Below are 18,836 nucleotides of genomic sequence, written 5' to 3'. Positions count from 1 at the left end.
CTAGCCACATGATCCCCCTGCCATAGAAACTACCCTTCAGGAATGCTTTTGTCAAAAGCAGTGGTACCTCACTCCTCCCACATGTCGGAATTCCAGAAGTCTTCTGGGATGACGATCTGTATGTATTTGGAGGGAAAAGGAGGTTAGCCCCTGATTCTGAAGCCACTGAACTTTCAGTTTGAAATCCACTGCCCCGGAAATTATTTATTGTTGAAATTCCCATAAAAACTATTAAATGGGTAAATGAGTATCACTTGCTACTTTCTGTGGAGACTAAACTCAAAGGTAATAAGTTATATCATCTAAACAACAACATATAATCAAGGCAAATTTTTAGGAATTCATATTTAAACATAAATTAAGGAGATCAAATAAATGTCAAGTGAATGGCATGCGAATAAAGAAACCTGTCATGGGTTAGCAGAAATAACTGAAAAGTAGTGATAACATAATCAGGATGTCAACAGAGATAAATGCCATTTATACAGGTGAGAGGAAGTAAGATGACAGATGGCAAAAAAAATAGTCAAGTACCTAAATGTCATTTGGTAATGAGTTCTTTTTTACATCTTTACTTAGGGCTAAAATTATTTTCAATGCATTTTACGAACATTTAAAATAACATGGGTTAATATGAGTATACTTTATCTTGTGCACCACTTGTTCTGTGTATTTACCATTTCTTCTTAAGTGGTTTTCATTTTCTAAGGACTTAAGAAACTATGTAGTCTGTTCTTTATTTGTGTCTCATGGTGAAAAGTACACAGCTGACTAAAACATGTTGATAACTTTACTCATTGGCACAGTGGACCTTGAGGAAAGAAAGTATTATAATGCAAAATGGGCACAACCTGGCATTGCTATAAATTATCATGGTGCTGAGAGCGGTGTATGAAATGACCATTTAGAAATTCAGCCTCTTGGCCAGACTGCCTGGGTTTATATCCCCTTCACTGGCCCTACGATACTGAGCAGTAACTCAACTTAGTTCTGTGTCATTTATCTCATCTGGAAAAGAGAATTAATAACATAATCTATGGTGAGAGTTAAAGGCATTTCTATTTATAAAAGACTAGAACAATCTTGGTATGCAGTAAGCATTTCATAAATGTTAATTGTTATAACTATTTTTTTGTGATTATTACCATTATTCTCATAATAAATAGAAACTCAGAGTTTACCAACACACCAATATCCTAAGCCTGGGTATATATTAGAGTAGTGATAATGAATGCAGGTCTTTCATCAGACAGACTTCAGCTCAAATTCTGGCTCCACCCCTTTCAGAGTTCCAGCAGGAAAGAGATGGTCCATACACTCTAAGGATTAAGGAGGGTTTGATAAAGAGACTTAAAGGTTTAGTCAGGCTTAGGTGCAAACCAAGGAGAGAAAGTGAACTCCAGTGGTTGGAAAACCTGGGAACAATTCAGGTTATAGCTGAAGGGGCAAAGGGAAGAAGTGGTTATTGGATCGGGGGGTGGGTATGAGAGAGAGAGAGAGAGAGAGAGAGAGAGAGAGAGAGAGAGAGAGAGAGAGAGAGAGAGAGATCTGAAAAGATTTCCTGCAAAAGCACTGCCAATTCTTTACTAGGACTTCACTCTCCTCTCCACTCCAAACTCTTATTTCCCATCTCCTGTCAGTGTCTCCAATTGCGGATCCCAGCTACAAGCCAGAAGGCAAGGAAGCCTTTTGAGGAAGTCCATATAGATCCTCCTTCCAGAGCAGAGAACAGGGCAGAGAAAGGTGGCAAAATGACCTACCAAGACTGTCTAGCCAGCACATTGCTTACCTGTCTGAACTTCACCTGCCTTGCTTTCTGTGCTCCATCAGCTGCATCAACCTTGAATATCATCTCTAAGGATGACCACTTGCTGGTCTAGACTAATAGTCTAGACCTCTAACATAGTCTTTGCCCTTTTTCAGAGATTTTCTAGTTTCATTACTGATTAGCATTTGAATCTTACATTTTCCCCTCCAAATGACGGATGCAGTAGATTTTAAACTTGATTCCAATTTATGACCCCTCCTTAGACACATGATTGGGCCGTGTAACTTTGCAGTAGTTTCCCACTTTGGGCAGGGCAAAGTGCCTGCCCCTTTGGCTCTGTGCTCAGCCATGTGACTGCCTTGGGCCAAAGGGATATTAGCCAGTGTTACATAACAGAGGCTTAAATAACTCTTGTGTGATTGGGCTTGCCTGTTCTCCCTTGTACCTCAATCATGGGTGTATGCCTGGGCCAACACCCTGGTGGATGAACAACGGGTAGAGTGGGGCTGAGTTGACCATGCCATCCCAGCCACGACTAGCCTTGCTGTCAACTGCCATGTGGCCCTCTTCATTTACGTGAGTTCAGCGGAGAGCAGCCGTCATGTAGATAATCACTCAGACATATGGACAGTGAAGTCATATTTTTCTAGACCACAGGGATTTTGTAGTTGGTTTCTAAGCAATGGTATCTTGGTAAGAGACTCCTGACACTGTGAACTATACAAAGAAGTTGTTTATTTGTTTATACAATTCAATCCTAAAACACACTGAAATACATTGTCCCCCCAAACCTTGGTATTTTGTAAACCTTATAAAAAGAGTTCTTGTTATAGCTGCTGGGGTGGCCTCGATGTTTCTTGAATATTTTTGTCCTAATTGAATAATATAGCGTAACGATTTGTTATTCTAAAGAGCACACGTGATAGCCTCTGTCTTCTAAGGCACAACCTCAAGCTCAGAGATGAGAATAAAAGGACCCCTACTGTATTAATCTGTATAAAAAGCCATCACATCTTTAGAAGCTATAGTACTTAATTGTTAAGTGTGTTTTGAGTATTTTGGTATCTGGTGCAAAATATAGAGGATATTGCCCACACGTTGCTAATAATCAAGTAGGGAATTAAGTCTTAGGTATAAAATATGAGGAGGAAAAAATACAATTATATTCAAACTATAAATACCAAAGAAACTGAAAACTGCAGGGAATTTCTGTAATTAACGAATGTTTTAAATCAGTGTTGTAAATGGATTCATTTTTGTTCAAATGCCATTTTTTGAAAGCTTGGTAAGATTTCTCTTGAATTTAGAATTTCAGTTTTATATCGGAAATATTACATCATGCTTTTTCCTGACCTCTGAAAAAGAGGAGCAACTATTCTTTTGTAGAAGAAAATGAGGATAAAAATTTCAAGGAAATAGTAACAAAAATTATCCTTTCATTTGAATAAATGGTAATTCTTGGCATTAGTTGGCTATTTCCTTCCTCATGGAAATAGCCACCCTTCTACTTTCTGTAGGATAGTTCAAGCAGATACCGTGTTTCCCTGAAAATAAGACCCAGCTGGACCTTCAGCTCTAATGCGTCTTTTGGAGCAAAAATTAATAAAAGACTCGGTCTTATTTTACTATAAGACCCAGTGTTTATAATACAATACAGTACAATACAATACAATACAATACAATACAATACAATACAATACAATACAATATAATATAATATAATATGACTGGGTCTTATATTAATTTTTGCTCCAAAAGACGCATTAGAACTGATGGTACAGCTAGGTGTTATTTTCAGGGAAACAGGGTATATTTGAGAAGCCCAGAAAAAAGTCTATATGATTCCTTTCTTTGTTTTTTCCTTTTTAATCTTCCTTGGCTTTGCCTTGAAAATGTCTGATCCTGGCTTCTGAAGTAGAGAATTTTCTGTGTTCTAAAGGGAATCTAGTTTCATTCTTCAAGGAGATCTCAGTTCAGTGAGGCTTTCATTTGCCCTGTCCCACCCTTCTTTGCAGTCAAATGAAACCATACCTGAAAAAAGGTGATTCCTTTTTCTTCCCACAGGTTCACAGGCATGAAAATCAAACTATTGATTGAAGGCAGAGAAACTGACTCAAATTCAGAACCCAGGAATGAATGCTGCTATTCTGTCCTGCGATCCTTAAGATCAGGATGGGGGGAAAAAAGTCAACATGAAAGCAGCTGTGAGCCCAGCCCCATGGAGTCAGGAGAGGCTCCCCTGAAACTCTGGGCGCTTGATTGTGGAGAGCATCTTCTCTCCCGACATCCAACTCTGCTCAGCCTGCATTTGTGTGAGCTAATAGCTTTCTTGTCTAGGTTTCCTAATCCAAAGAGGGCAGGTATTTTTCAGACAAGTTATACCTCTCCCTAACAGTGTTATGTGCTACCGTTGATTTTTTTGGTTAGTTAGTATGGCTAAGTGATTAAGAATGAAGTTCCTAGAACCACATTTCCTGGGTTTGAATTCTGGCTTGCTACAACTGGACAATCAAAAGGGAATCATTTCGTCTCTCTGTATTTCGGTTTCCTCACCTGCCAAATGACTATCGTAAAGCATCCACCTTAACCGGTCGTTGTGAGGATTAAAACTGTTAACATATTTAAAGTAACTAGAAGAGTGCCTGGTACTAGTCAGTATTATACATATAGTAACTTTTATTATAATTAACGTTTACAAATGGTTTTCTTGTGGCTATATTTGCACTCATTTGCTGCCACTAAATGATGAAGTCATGCTAGTTTTTGGAATCTGTTTACTCATCTCTAAAATGATGTTGTTGTAAAACTCATAGACACAGGCAACAGTTTGGTGGTTACCAGAGGGGAAGGGGGAAAGGGATAGTAGAAAAGGGGAAAAGGGGTCAAATATATGGTGATGGAAGGAGAACTGACTCTGGGGTGGTGAACACACAATGTGATGATGTATTATAGACTTTTACAATGAAACCTATATAATTTTACTAACCAAAATCACCCCCAATAAATTTAATATATACAAAAAAAGAAGCTAGGAAAATAAATAAAATGATGTTGTATCATATAAAACTAAGACCCAGCTCTGTCATTCTAGGATCCACAAATATGCATATATATTTATACTTTATTTCAATGGTTCCAAAGTGTTTATATAATATTATAACATATGTGACCATGAATTTCATTATTTAATATAAAACATATCATGTATTTCAGTTAGGCATAAATATTTGTTGAGCACCTATTATATGTCAGGCGTTGTACTACATGCCGGGGATTCAGCAGTCAAAAACCATATAAGCTTGTACTTGTGATGATTTCATTCTAGTATTTTTTAGCTTCGTCTGCAGCTGTGTCAACTACTTGACAGAATGCTCTATAAGTAATTATGGAACTAAGAACTAGGATCCCTCTCCAATTCTAGCAGTATGTTTAAGTTATTTGGGGGTAATGTAATATGAGACTTAATGGAGTTTTATAGAAATTCCCAGTGCAAAACTTGGAGTCTTAGGTGTCCCATTAAATTGCTAAGAATTCTCCTCTCTCTCTCTCTCTCTCTCTCTCTCTCTCTCTCTCTCTCTCTCTCTCTTTCTCTCTCTTTCTGCAATGGCTACCACCTCCATAACTCTTAAACCAGAAGAGCTAAATTTATGCTTGCCAAGAGCTCTTTAGAAAGGCTAAATACATGCATTAAATTAAAAAGCAGAGAACTCCAGGTACAAATATCCAAAATGCAGACCAGTTTGTAATAAACCATGTTTCAATTTCAGGACACATTTATTGTAACAGAGAAAAAAATAACCTGTGGGTTTTTTTAAAGATGAATTTATAAACCTGATATGGCAATCCCTTGTATTATTTCTGGGTATGGAATGAAGTAAAGGCATCAGTCAGGCTGAGCTATTTTACTTCTTAGCTGGCTGTTTCTAGGGTAAGGGGAGTGTGAGGAAGTTCCTCTTGGAAACTGAGATTGAAATGACTACTGGTCTCTAAGAGGCGTGTGGTTAAACCATACATTATTGCTGATGTTTGATTGTTTTGGATTTACAGAAAGAGCAATTTTCTGTAGTTCAGCCTAATATTATATGTTAATATTTTAAAAGGAAAATCTATTCAACTTCTATAGTCTTGGTAATCTTCTACATCTATACTGCTCAATATGGTAACCACTAGCCAGCAGCGAAATGTGGCTAAGGTACTGGAGGGGCTGAATTTGTTATTCTACTTGTTTAATTAATTGAAATTTAAATAGTTACATGTGGCTAGTAGTTACTTTATGAGACAGCAAATTTTTGAGATAAAATCAGAGAACTATCCATATCAGTAGGGACTCGAAAGTTTAATTAGAACAATGAACTGAGTTATAGCTTCCTTATAGAAACCGTGTGAAAAACTATTAATATTCCTATTTTATAGATGAGGAAATTGAGACAGAGAGGCAATGTACCATTTGCTCTGGTTCATCCACATTTGCGGAGGGGTATAGAGATATTTGGCTTTAGGTCAGCAGGGGTCAAATCATTGGAGACAAAACAAGGAACAATTATCGGTAGCATAGGGGTAATATGTCTTGATTTGAATTTTTGAGAGATCACTGCAGTGATTTGCCAAATGACTTGGAAGGCATAATAGACAGAATAATGGCCCCCCACCTCCCCAAAGATGTCTATATTCTAATACCCAGAATCTGTGAATATACTACCTTACATGGTAACAGGGTTTTGCAGAGATGATTAAATTAAGGCTTGAGAGATGAGGAGATTGCCCAGGTGGGCCCAATATAATCATGAGCTCTTACAGGTAGAAAGAAGAGGGAGAAAAGTTTGAATCAAAGACATAAAATCAAGAGAAAGACTCATTCCTATGTTGCAGGCTTTGAAGATGGGGCCACAAAACAAGGATGTGAGAAACTTCTAGAAGCTGGAAAACAAGGAAATGGATTCTGTCCCAGAGCCTCCCAAGGAGCGTAGTTCTGTCCACACCTTGATCTTCGCCCATGAGATCCATTTATGACTTCTAACCTCCAGATATATAAGGTAATGAATTTGTGCTGTTTTAAGCCACTAGAGTTTGGTGTAATTTCTTTTTTTTTATAGCAACAATAGGAAACCAGTACAGAGGGCAACTAGAGTAGGAGTGGAGAAATGAGTCATAGGTAGTTTGGTACAAAAAGATAACAGGTGCAAGTGGTCTCAACTTAACAGTGGCAGTGGCAATGGAGAGAAAAGAATAGATACGAGATACAAGGAAATCAGAATCAACAGAAATGTTGATGGATCACAAGTCTGTCAGTCTTTTTTCCTAAGGAAATATTCCTTCTCAAAAATCACTATACATATGTGCTAATCTAATATGGCTCAATATGCTGACAGAGGAGCTGGGACTTAGAGCCCTCTCTGACATTGATTCATAAAGGTCTTTAAAAATTTCAGAGGGCTGTCCACGCTTGGCCCATCTTACCCATTCTTGGCTTTATTCTGCGTGCCCCATATAAAGCAGCAGCTGCTGACTGCATCAACATTGTTGTATTATGAAAATTATGGGGGATGTAATGTTTTTTATATTACTTGGCAACACATTTCTGTCCAGGTGTTTGAGACACTCAGACCAAAATCATGCCAAAGCAAGAGTAGATGAGAAGTTCAGTCAAAGGAACCAGATTGTTTTCTTTATTTTTTTATTTTTTTGTCAAGTCTGTCAGGAGAGAGAGAGACTGGTATGGTACAAAGATCCTGAGCTTTGTAGTAAATTTTGACTTTGCATACTGATTCCACCTCTTAGTTATTCTGTGACATTGTACAAGGAACATTTAAGCTCCCTGAACCTCATTTTTTGTCATTTGTTCAGCACAGGTTGACTCACATCTAGCTCATAGGATCACTACATGGAATAAATGAGTTTATGTCCTCAAGTAAATGCTTAGTAAAGGCTATATACATTAAATAGGACCCTAAAAAATGTAAAAATTAAGTTACTAATCATATTTTTCAAGAGTGTTTCTTGTCTACAATAGAAAAATGAAAATGGTTTTTATTGATCAAAAATATGATCAGATAGAACACTTGCAATGGAATAAAACTTCTCACAAGAGTGATGAGCATGATATTTAGAATATAGAAGTAATAAATGAAGTTGGGCTAATTTATTGTATAGATGGAAAAAATGACTTCCATATCTAGCATTTCTTCTGTTTTTCCTACTAGGATGATATATGATGTTTCATAATTTTGTTACATTTTAATAAACTAATTAATTTGCAGGAGAATGTAGTGGAAATAATTTGAAGATGGGGATTTCTGTACAGGATATAATGAAGGAAGGAAGAATAAAAGCAGGAAGGGAAGAAGGAAGGAAGGAAAACCAGGAGAGAGGGAGGGAGGAAGGAAGGTTCTAAATAAGGAAAGAAGAGAGAGAGGGAGGGAGAAAGAAAGGAGAAAATAAAAGAGAAAACAAAGAAATATGAGGAAGAGAATTAGGGAGGAAAAAAGGAGAGAATTTTGGTAATGAAAAAGTTTAGATAGGAAGAAAAGTTATAAAAAACAGAGACAAGAAATGCACGATTATTTCTTCTTCCTCTTTACGATGCTTGGAATTAAGTAACACATATAATGTGCTAATTAATTCATCTGCTCACTATTCATGCAATAGATATTTATTAAGCGTTCACTAGAAGTTCAGGAATATAGAAGTGCATAAGATGGACTTAATCCTTATCATCATAGAATTTACAGCAAAAACGAGCTTCATCAGACCAAAACTTATTTAATCCTCACCACCACCTATTATTAAACTTGGTATTAACATTATTGCTGCTTTACAGATGTGGGAACTTGGTTGTGGTTAGCTAGCAGCTAGTAACAAACCAAGATTCCAATCCTGGTTGGTTGGCTCCAAGTTAATTTATCAGTGTTTCCATACGAGGCCATGCTGACTAGGAGTAATAGAGCCAGTGCAGGGTATGTGTGTGTGACAGAGATTTTGAAAGTTCACCCATGTTTTTTTAAATAATGGGAAGAAGACATTCAGTCATTTTTCTTATGGTACTTGGAATATTGGCTGCCATTTTTACTTTTCTTAGGGAAAGATATATCATAAGGAGTTAAATTGGTATGAGGGGTGTAGCGCTATACATAGGAGGAGCTCAGTAAGTAAATGTTTAATTGTATTATATATGCATATATATATATGTATGTATATGTATATACATACATATATATGTATATACAATTATATAATATTTTATAAAACAAAATATATTGCTCAAACCCAAGTATTTGCCCACGTTCCAACACTGGCTACACATACAGAATGCTTAATTAATTACATAAATATGCAAGAAGCACGCACTCTATACTAGTCATTAGGCTGGGTGAGACAAACACAAAAATTAAAAGACCAAGATCCTAACTTCTAGTAGCTCCACAAAGGATGGGAAGCAGGATGTGAAAGAGTTGGTGACAGACACATCTGTAAGTAATGTTAATACAACATGACATCAAGGAATCATAAGCATACAAAGAAGTTAATACCACAGATTTTGTTGTGTTAAGGGAGGGATAACAGAGTAGGAAGAAGAGGTAAAGTTAACAACTGGATTCAAGGAATGGCAGAATGTCCATTGTGTCTAGAAGTTAGCCTTATTGAGGAGAGACAGAGAGGGAAACTGGATCCTGGTTTTGAAGAACCTTGTGTGTAGTGTGTGGAATCCATTTTTCAATGCATGCAAGGAGAATCCCTAGAATGATTTAAATGATGGAATGGCCTGAACAATTCATACACTACTGATCACTTCCAATTAAAATATGGTATATTGAAAACACGTGCTTTCATTGAAACCCCCACTACAACAATAAAAAGATTCGTTTTAAAGAGGAATACACACATCAGGTCAAAAAGAATGGTAAAGGAACCCGGTAACAATATTTGGAACACTGGAAAGCAGATGGCCCTGTGTAGTAACTGACCCACCTGAAGGAAGCTATCTGACTCCTTGCTCATCAGTGAGAGAGCCACAGGTCCTGCTGACCCCCATCATTGAGGAAGCTAAGAACTGCCTGATTTACATCACAAACCTCTGCACAACACTGGCATTGAGCACAAAGTTAGGACAGAAGCAGGAGAATTGTTTAAAAAGCTGATCAAGAAGGCATTAGAACTTTGAGCTCTTCCCAAAGCTCCACATTCAGCCCAGTATCCCTCCCCCATTCTTACAGAAAGCAGGATTTTTATTCTCTGGAGAGGATAAAGTAGCGATCTACGTACACTGTCATGCATTAGATATAGTTGTGAGTAGGACACTATACTATTAAGTTGGTGCAAAAGTAATCGCGCTTTTTGCAATTGTTTTTGACTTTTTCAACCGCAATTACTTTTGCACCAACCTAATAAATGAAGGGGATTTAAGTGACATGTTCACACATACACAGTGACTTAAAAGCCCCACTAGGATTCTAGAACACAGTCAGCAAGACTTATAATCTCCGGTCAGGAAAATGGAAACGTTATTGTACATATGGCCAACCTAAGAGAAAGACCTAAGAGTCCCAATCAACACAAAACAAAATAAAAATTAAACAAACAAACAAAAAAGCCCAATAGTCCAACAGTCTATTCACTCTATAGCCAAAAGAGAAACTGAAAAATGCCACTATGTGCACAGAGCTTCCAAGAGCTGTATTCTGGCCAACTGTCAAAGTTGAACAGTCAGCCAAATGTCTCCAGACATTTTAGAATAGCCTCTGTGCAAAGATGCCTAATTGTCCTTGAATTCTGCTCTTTCCTTTTCCAGTAGAAATAGAACTTAAATTCATCGATGACTTCCCTGGCAGCTAGAGATAACCAGGTATTAAGTGAAATGTGTGTAAAAATGATGCATGTAGCATTTACCTCACTTGCTTCAAAAGATCTTGCAGTCCTGGAATTCCTCTCAGGGCCTCTTTCTGCAAGATGGAGCTCAGACTACCCTGGTCCATGTGACTCAGCTTCAAGTGTGCAGAGAAGGACAAGCTCCAGGTGACAGCAGAGCAAAATGATGGAAGGAACCAGGGTCCCTGAGTGAGTCCTTGGAACAAAGCTGTGCTATCTCAGATTTCTCACTCTATTTCTTTGTATTCTATATTCTTTTAGTCACAGTATTTTGAGGTTTTTGTGTTTTAGCATCTGGTCTTACTTTAAATAACACTGCTCCCAATACAAAGGAAGACCATCAATCAAATAGAAAAAAGGCAAGAAGGAAATTGATTCTAGGAAGGTTGCTGAAAATAAAAAATAATAATACAAAAAACTATCTGCAATATCCATGGAGAGATAAGAAATGATATTAAAGAAAGGAATATTCAGAGAACAAATGAAAGCTATTAGAAATCAAATATATGAAAATTGAAATAATGAATTACAAGATTAAAAAACCAAAAAATGTAGCCCTCATTACCCACCAAGATTGGTAAAACTGGAAAATAAAACTGAAGGACTCTCTCGGAAAATTTAGCAAGGAGACCCAACAGTGAAAATAATTGAGGAAATAAAAGAAAATGAGAAGATGAGTCCAGGAAGTTCAGTATACAGCTAATAGGAATTCTGGAAGGAGAGAATAGAGAAACAAAGAAGAGAGGAAATGGAGAAATTAATCAAAATTAAAGCACGGATGTTTTGAAATTAAAAGGGCCCATTTGGTGTCCAGCGCAGGCAGACATGTACCAGGTCACATCACCGTAAAAATTCAGATATGAAATGCAGCATGCTTCCAGGGAGAAAAGAAAGAAAAAGAAAAATGTCATATCAAGAATCAAGTAATATATTCCAATTAAATTTTTCATAGCAACTTTGCAACCTTGAAGATAATGAAGGAATATGTTCATAGTTCAGGGGAAAACTGATTTCTTATCTAGAAATCTTTACCCAGAAAAACAAGCAATTCAATCTAAGGATAGAATTAAAACCATTTTTATTATTTAAGGTTTCACAATCACCTTCCATGTGCCTTTTCTTAGGAAGCTACAGGAGGAATTTGTCCACTAAAACAAGGGAGTAAATTAAGAAAAAGGAAGGTATGAGGGAGGCTAGAGAGGATAGCGTAAAGGGAGATCCCGTGATGATAGCTATTTAACTAGTTCTGATGAGAGGAAGTCAGGAAACTCCGGAAAATCTTCTTTCAGAAGATTGAGTAGAATCCTTGATGTGCTGAGAGAAGAATCACGTGAATAGAGGATAGTTTAACTGTAAGTACATAGAAAATGAAGCAGATTATAAAAGAAAGCACTTCATAACTCCAGGGAAAACAAAAACACTGTGTAGGAAAGGAGAATAATCTTATTAACTGCTTTGCTTCACTTTGAGTAACATTTATATAATAATAATGTAAACAGTATTCATTCAAGCAAAACGTACATTCAAGTGTATGCTTAGTGGAATGAGAGTGTGTATGTGTGGAGTGGGTGGAGAGGGCCATGATGTATGGGGAAGCTATCCAAATTTCATGTTTCTTAGTGAAAGTCAATAGATAATGACTGAAGCCCAAAATCAGGAAGCACCACTATAACTATGTTATTGAAATATCTGAAAGTGGGTACCAAAGAATAAACAAAACAAAACAAAACAAAACAAAACAAAACAAAACAAAAAAACTGAAAGGGATTGTTTTTAGGAAACAAGACATGGATTTGAGGACATAAGATGGAGAAACAACTGTTTTTGCTGTTATTGTTGTTTATTTATTTGTTCTTAAAAACAGAGTTTGTGTGGATATATAGAGTTAGTATTTCAATATAAATTAAATACACATGAATTCTGGCAGAACTGTTGGAAAAGTAGATAGGAAAGGGGCTGGTGATAAGCAGAGTGGAATATTGAGGCTTTGATTCAGTAGATAACACAACAGAGAAAGGTGGATGTTTGATGTGGAGAAAAAGGAAGGCATGCCATTGCCAAATTTGTGTTTATCACAGTACTACATAAGAAATTTCAAGTAAGGTTCAAATGTACAAAAATATTTACTTCTTAAGTTGAACAAAGTTGCTAGAATAAGAAAATATAGATAAAAGTACATGGAATTTCATGTCACTTCTTATTGTTACCAACCACTTTAAAATAATATAAGGGCTCTCATTTAATTTTATAGTAGCTCTGTGAGTCTGGAAGGGATACAATGATTACACCCATTTTATACCTGAGCAAAGTGAGGATGAGACAGGTGAAGGCATCATTGAGTTAGGAAATACAGAGCAGATTATTATCAATACCTACCTCCATTATCAAAGATTCTCTGTTTACAGCATACAATTTAAATATAAATTTATTTTTCTAAGCTTTTTCTTATTTTCACATTGTAATATGGAATACAAAATATATAATAAGGAATAAATATTTGTCCTTTGTCCCGAGTTTCTGGCACAGAGCTCCGAAATCTCTTGGAATTTCCTGGTTGACAGGAGCATCTTTTGTTCTAATAGACAACTCTTGGTGGGCTCCTGGATATCTTCACGATGGGGACTGGACACAAGAATATGACCAAAAATGACAGCATTACTTAACTCATCTGAATCTAAATTTCCTCACTTATAAAATGGAACCATGGTCATCATCTCATTGATTGCTAAAGAATTCAACAAGATAATGTATGGAAAAAAGTTAGCAGTGCCTGGCTCATTATAAAAACCCAGTTAATGATAACTATTGGTAATTACATAATTGAAATACATAAAGAAAATAATTCTATGAATAAATAATAAATAAATTAATTGATTAACTAAAGGTAGTAAGAATAGTACACTAGAAGAACATTAGCTGCAGGGCAGAATAGAAATAATATTCCTTAGGGAGAACGTCATAATGTATTACCCAACTGACATATGCCCCAAGAAAGCATTCCCTGAGCTCGCTACACAGTTAAACACAGACTCTTCTCTACCAACATAATCTTCATTCTGACATTCTAGGACTTACCACATTGACATTAACATCCTTATGTATGTGTCATAGTTATGTGTATATGGATGTAATTATGCATGTACTGTAATTATGGGTATACCATAATTATCTGTTCCTTGAATCTCTGGAAGACAGAGATTGAGTTGTCTCCATTTTTGGATTATCAAACTTCAAAAGTTTCTAGCATCTAGTAGGCATTAATAATTATTAGTGAATGAATGAATGAATGAATGAATACATGCTAGGCTTTATTGTAATCTGTTTTTCATTTGACATGTTTTAAATATATATAAAAATATGAGAGGATGAGGCAATATTCAACTTATATTGAGTGCAAAACAAATGTTGATGTCAGGTGACCATTTTCATTCTTACAAAGCTGTTTTGATAATGACCCGCTGATAATTTTAGATAAAACCAAGAAAATATAAAAATTATCTCAATAATTTGTAGTGGTGACATGGAACAAGGCTCTACTGATAGGAGTGTAATGTGACTAAGGGATTCTCAGCACCAATTGTCTTCATTTCTTTTTTTTTTTTTTTAAGGGCTCAGAAGTACATCTTACTTTACGGCAGGAGTTCAAATGTGCAACTAATGTAACTTAACACTGCATTTTGTCACTTGACCTAGAGTTAGTATAGTGTCCAACTTTTTGAACAATATTTTTACTTCCTTAAAGCAAGATTCTGACTATTAATTTTCACTGGAAGTTGATTAATTTATTGCACTTGCACATAGAATACAGTTTACTTTTAGAATAACCCATGAATGGATAATTTAAACATATGCTTGTATTTTAGTTCTTGAATATTGATGTACTTTTTATAGAAGCAGGTACAATTTATGCTGCATACTGGAACAATGTAATAAAACCAAGAAGATGTTAGAGACAATGATTAAGCTTTTCACTGATTAAAATATACCCAATTCACATAAACCTATTATCACTAAGCCAATCTGAATTTTCACTTAGAGCTGTAGACAAGACATCACTAGAATTTAAATGTGTCATAATCTAATTTTCCCCCATGAATCAGAGATATAGATTTCATTTAAAGATTTTACATTAAAGTTAACAGAATTACAGTATAAGTTAAGTTTAGATTCTTAAATACTATGATAAAAAGCTATATATAATATATACTGTATAATATATACTATATTATATATGTACTATACTAATGTATGTATATATTATATATACTAATGTATGTATATATTATATAATATATTATAATATATGTATATATTATATATACTAGTATATATATGTATATATTACATATATAAATATACATATATATATATGCTTGGAAAGGAGTTATTCCTACATTAATGGATAATAATTAATTGTAAAATACCAGCAACTTTCAATGTCGGAGCTAATTATAATGGATATGCTTTATTTTGTACAATGTCAGAATTTTTGCTTACTTTATCTTTTTTTAATCTCCATAAGCGAAACTCAAGGAAGGTGTGCATTTTTGAATTTTGTAGATGAGATAACTGATGTTCAGGGAAATTACATGATTTATCCAGCCAGCAACAGACATGGAATTTACATTTCAATTTATCTGATTCTTAAGCTAGTTTTAATGGTTTTGCTTTTTCTTGTTTCCCTATTGTACTGTATAGTTGGTGAATAATGTAAGTATTGAAATCCATAGATACCACTTTATGTCTTCCTCCCACTTCTGAGCTTCGCTGCTCTCCACTAAAGGAAACAAAAGGAGGACTAAGTAGAGGAGGAGGAAGGGAAGAAGAAAGAAAGATCCCATATTTGTAGGTGTGAAAGGAAGTGGTTGAAGTTTTATCTACTTCTCTTTTCCCTGGCCACCCTCTCCCAGTTGTGTCACAACGATGACACATTGTGAGTCCCCAAATGATGTAAATTATGTTGGATCTGTGAGGAATGGACACACGGACCAGGGAGGGGCAAAGAGTTGTAAAGGAAGATAATTTATTAGAGGCAGGAGAAGAGGTTGCAGCTCCGGAGTGGGAGGGGGTACCTGAAACTGGGAAGCCCAGTGACTGAGGCAAAAGCTTTTACTTTTATACCTTCCCTTGCCTGTTTGGGGAAGGGGGCTGGAGCCTTCTAATGGAATTCATCTATCAGGTTTGACCTGTTTGCCCATCCTGAAGGGATTAACGAAATAACCCATTCCCATCTATCAGATCTGCTCCTTTGTCCGGCCAAAAGGGCTTTGAGATAACTTATTAACCTCGTGGCGTCTTCTTATATCTTTATCCTGAAATGAAGGAGACATTCAGAACCTGGAGTTTCAGAATATGGCTGGTTTTTGTTTATTCCACTAGGGGATCCCACCTCCCCACACACACCTAGTAACATGCTAACTAACCTGTCTCAACAAAATTAGAGAGGTTAAAAATGAATGGAGTCAGAGGAGGAGAAAGATGGGAAACAGGTGGGGAAAAAAGAAGGAGAATGAAAATAGAATTAAGAATGAAATACAATGTGGAGTAATTAATAACCCCAAATTAAGGTTCATTTTCTTCCTGGTAAGTCTTTTGAGGTATCTTTTAAGACTCTAATAGTTGCCGTAATAGGGACACAGAGTGAAAATCTCCTAGGACCACACCCTTCACAGAAAATAAAACGAACAAAAAGCTATTTTGGGCTCAAGTAAAGCTGAAATTTCTAATACAAAGAAGAATAGGACATTTAGTTGACCTGAAGATAGTAGTTGCTTCCAATGATACACTGTGCTTAGCTGTTTTTCCAAATATATGCACATTGTAATTTTCCTAACTACAGAAAATATTACCTGACCGCCTCCAGAGTGCTTAGCATTCTCTCTGGTGGACCTAGCATTAGTGTCTAGTGTCCTCTCTGCAAGCATGTCAACTAGGAAATCTGGTACAACCTGCTTTAAGGAATTGCCTTTCCAACCACAAGACTCAAGTTTTAACTTTCACTTTTAGTCTGTGGCCAGAACCTTGGTTTACTTTGTGTGCATTTTTGAAGAATTTTTCTCTGTACCTACTGAGACAAAATTAGGATGCTCAGCTCCCACGATATTATCTGGAAGAATTCCAAGGTGCTGATGCCTCCCCATTTGTAGAGCAAGACACCTAGAAAGGTCATAAAGCATGAGAGAAATTTAGGGATGGGATCAGGTGTCAGGATAGCACCAGGGATCTGAAGCCACCATTTCACTTAAAATCAGATGAATCCGAATGCAAATTGGAACAGGTCCATCCAAAGGCTGATTTGGCAGGATGGAAACGATGTGAACCTGTCTCAAATATTTAAGAATGGGAGGAATGAGAGATGAATTGGACATGGCACAATAATTTTATTTAGGAAAGGTGGCAGCGTGTCAAGGAAAGTCTGATCTTGTTAAGTGTACCCTATGTCATTCTTCAGTTGATGATTTTCCTCATTAAAATCATCAGAGTGATTATTTGTCTGTTCTTGTCTGAGATGCAACATTTTGGACACTTGACCTCTGGTGAGAAGGAAATTTAGAAACTGCATCTATTAAACACACACACACACACACACACACACACACACACACACAAACAACCATGTGATTTCATTCATTTGCTGATTTGCGGGTTGAAACTTGGTCTAGTTGTGAATGCTTACAACTATGTTTACTAACATCACACTAGCATTAACACTCATTTTAAAAATGTTACAGAAAATTAAGTGATGATTATTAAATTTCAAAAAGTGAACCAGAAATTTATGGACTCTGACCTGTGCCAATTTGGCTTGCCATGTCACTCTGTTTGTCCTCTACAGCGAACCTGGCAGGCACTCCTGGCCAGGGCTAGGGAACAAGCTGGCCAGTGCCATGCAAAGGGAGAACCACTTATTTCCTGATGGCCTTGGAAGGGTTCTCTTCAGAAAGTGCTCAGAACATGTGCTTAGAGAAGAAAAGAAACCCAAGTTAGTATATTCCGTCCACTCTTTACAGCCTTCCAATGACATTGCCAGTAGGCATTTCATCCCATTTGGTCTCTGTTGGATAGCTATTTCATTTATTCTTACACAGAAAGCCAGAAATTTGGGCTTGGGTGGGGGTATATGGATAAAATAATTGAAATAGAAGAGTATCAGCATATGTATTTTTCTTCCTTTCTTTAATGCCTTCTCACTCAGTTTTGTAACAGTGTATTGAAGGTATATTAGTCACAGTTCTCCAGAAAACCAGAACTGATAGGATATCTATATATCTATATATCACAAACACACAGACACACACAGTCACACACAAAAATTAGATTTATTGTAAGGAATTGGTTCATGCAATTAGGGAGACAGAGAAGCCCCATAATCTGCAGTCTGCAAGCTGGAGACCCAGCAAAGCCAATGGTATAAATTCCAGCTCGAGTCCAGAGGCCTGTGAATCAGTGGCACCTATGGTGTAAGTCTGTCAAAAGTTTAGATAAACTTCTCTATGGTGTTGTTGCCTCGGCACCCATTTTGTTTGGCCATGTGGCCTACGATGACTTGAAATTGACACTATTCCTTCACGCAAGTGCACGCCTTAGATAGCAACCTGCAGAGTCACAGCAAATGGAAGTTCTTAATGTGACATCCCCAGTGGCACTTGTGTCAGTCTCCCCTGCCTTCCAGTGCTGGTATGCCTAATGTGTCCCTTAGGTAAGACTCCTGTTGGGCTGACCAAAACTCCATGCTTTTGGGTTGAATTGACCAATGAGGCTTAGCTTGGGGACTCCCAAACACTCCCACCCACAAGCCCTAGTAAAGGCATGTGCCCCAGGTCATGCATCTTTCTGCACTCTGCCTCAGCCTCCCCATGTGGCCCCTCAATGTGTGCAGGGTGCTTCCTCCAGGACCTGTGAGAAGTAGACTTCTCTATTTCACTTCCTCTTGGGGGCTGTTGGTGAACTGAGACTCACGATTCTGTACTCTGCGCTCCACTTAACAAGTGTTACTGTGACAAATTCATAACAGTCTCAGCACAAAGGCAGGAGAAGATCTGACGTGCAGCTCAGCAGTCAGGTAGAGAGAGAAGTAATATTCTCTCTCTCTCTCTCTCTCTCTCTTTTTTTTGGTTTTTCCTAGTCAAGCCTTCCCACATTGCCATTGCGGCAGGCCACCTGCTTTATTTAGTACAATTCAAATGCTAACCTCTTCTAGAACACC

General features: G+C 36.9%; 1 long non-coding RNA gene across 1 annotated transcript in view; it reads left to right on the top strand.

Annotated features, from left to right (window-relative positions):
* Positions 1-18,836, top strand: part of LOC141570518 (uncharacterized) — a 203,451-nt gene that overhangs the window by 172,500 nt on the left and 12,115 nt on the right. The window contains exon 3 of the long non-coding RNA XR_016020924.1: positions 6,638-6,801. This is a non-coding gene — a long non-coding RNA (uncharacterized LOC141570518). The remainder of the gene's footprint in view (positions 1-6,637; positions 6,802-18,836) is intronic.

Source organism: Rhinolophus sinicus, chromosome 3 (genome assembly GCF_057876585.1).
Source record: "Rhinolophus sinicus isolate RSI-liver-muscle chromosome 3, RSI-T2T, whole genome shotgun sequence".
NCBI lineage: Eukaryota > Metazoa > Chordata > Mammalia > Chiroptera > Rhinolophidae > Rhinolophus > Rhinolophus sinicus.
The sequence above is the reverse complement of the archived record's forward strand: the minus strand, read 5'-3'. Positions and strand labels throughout refer to the sequence as shown.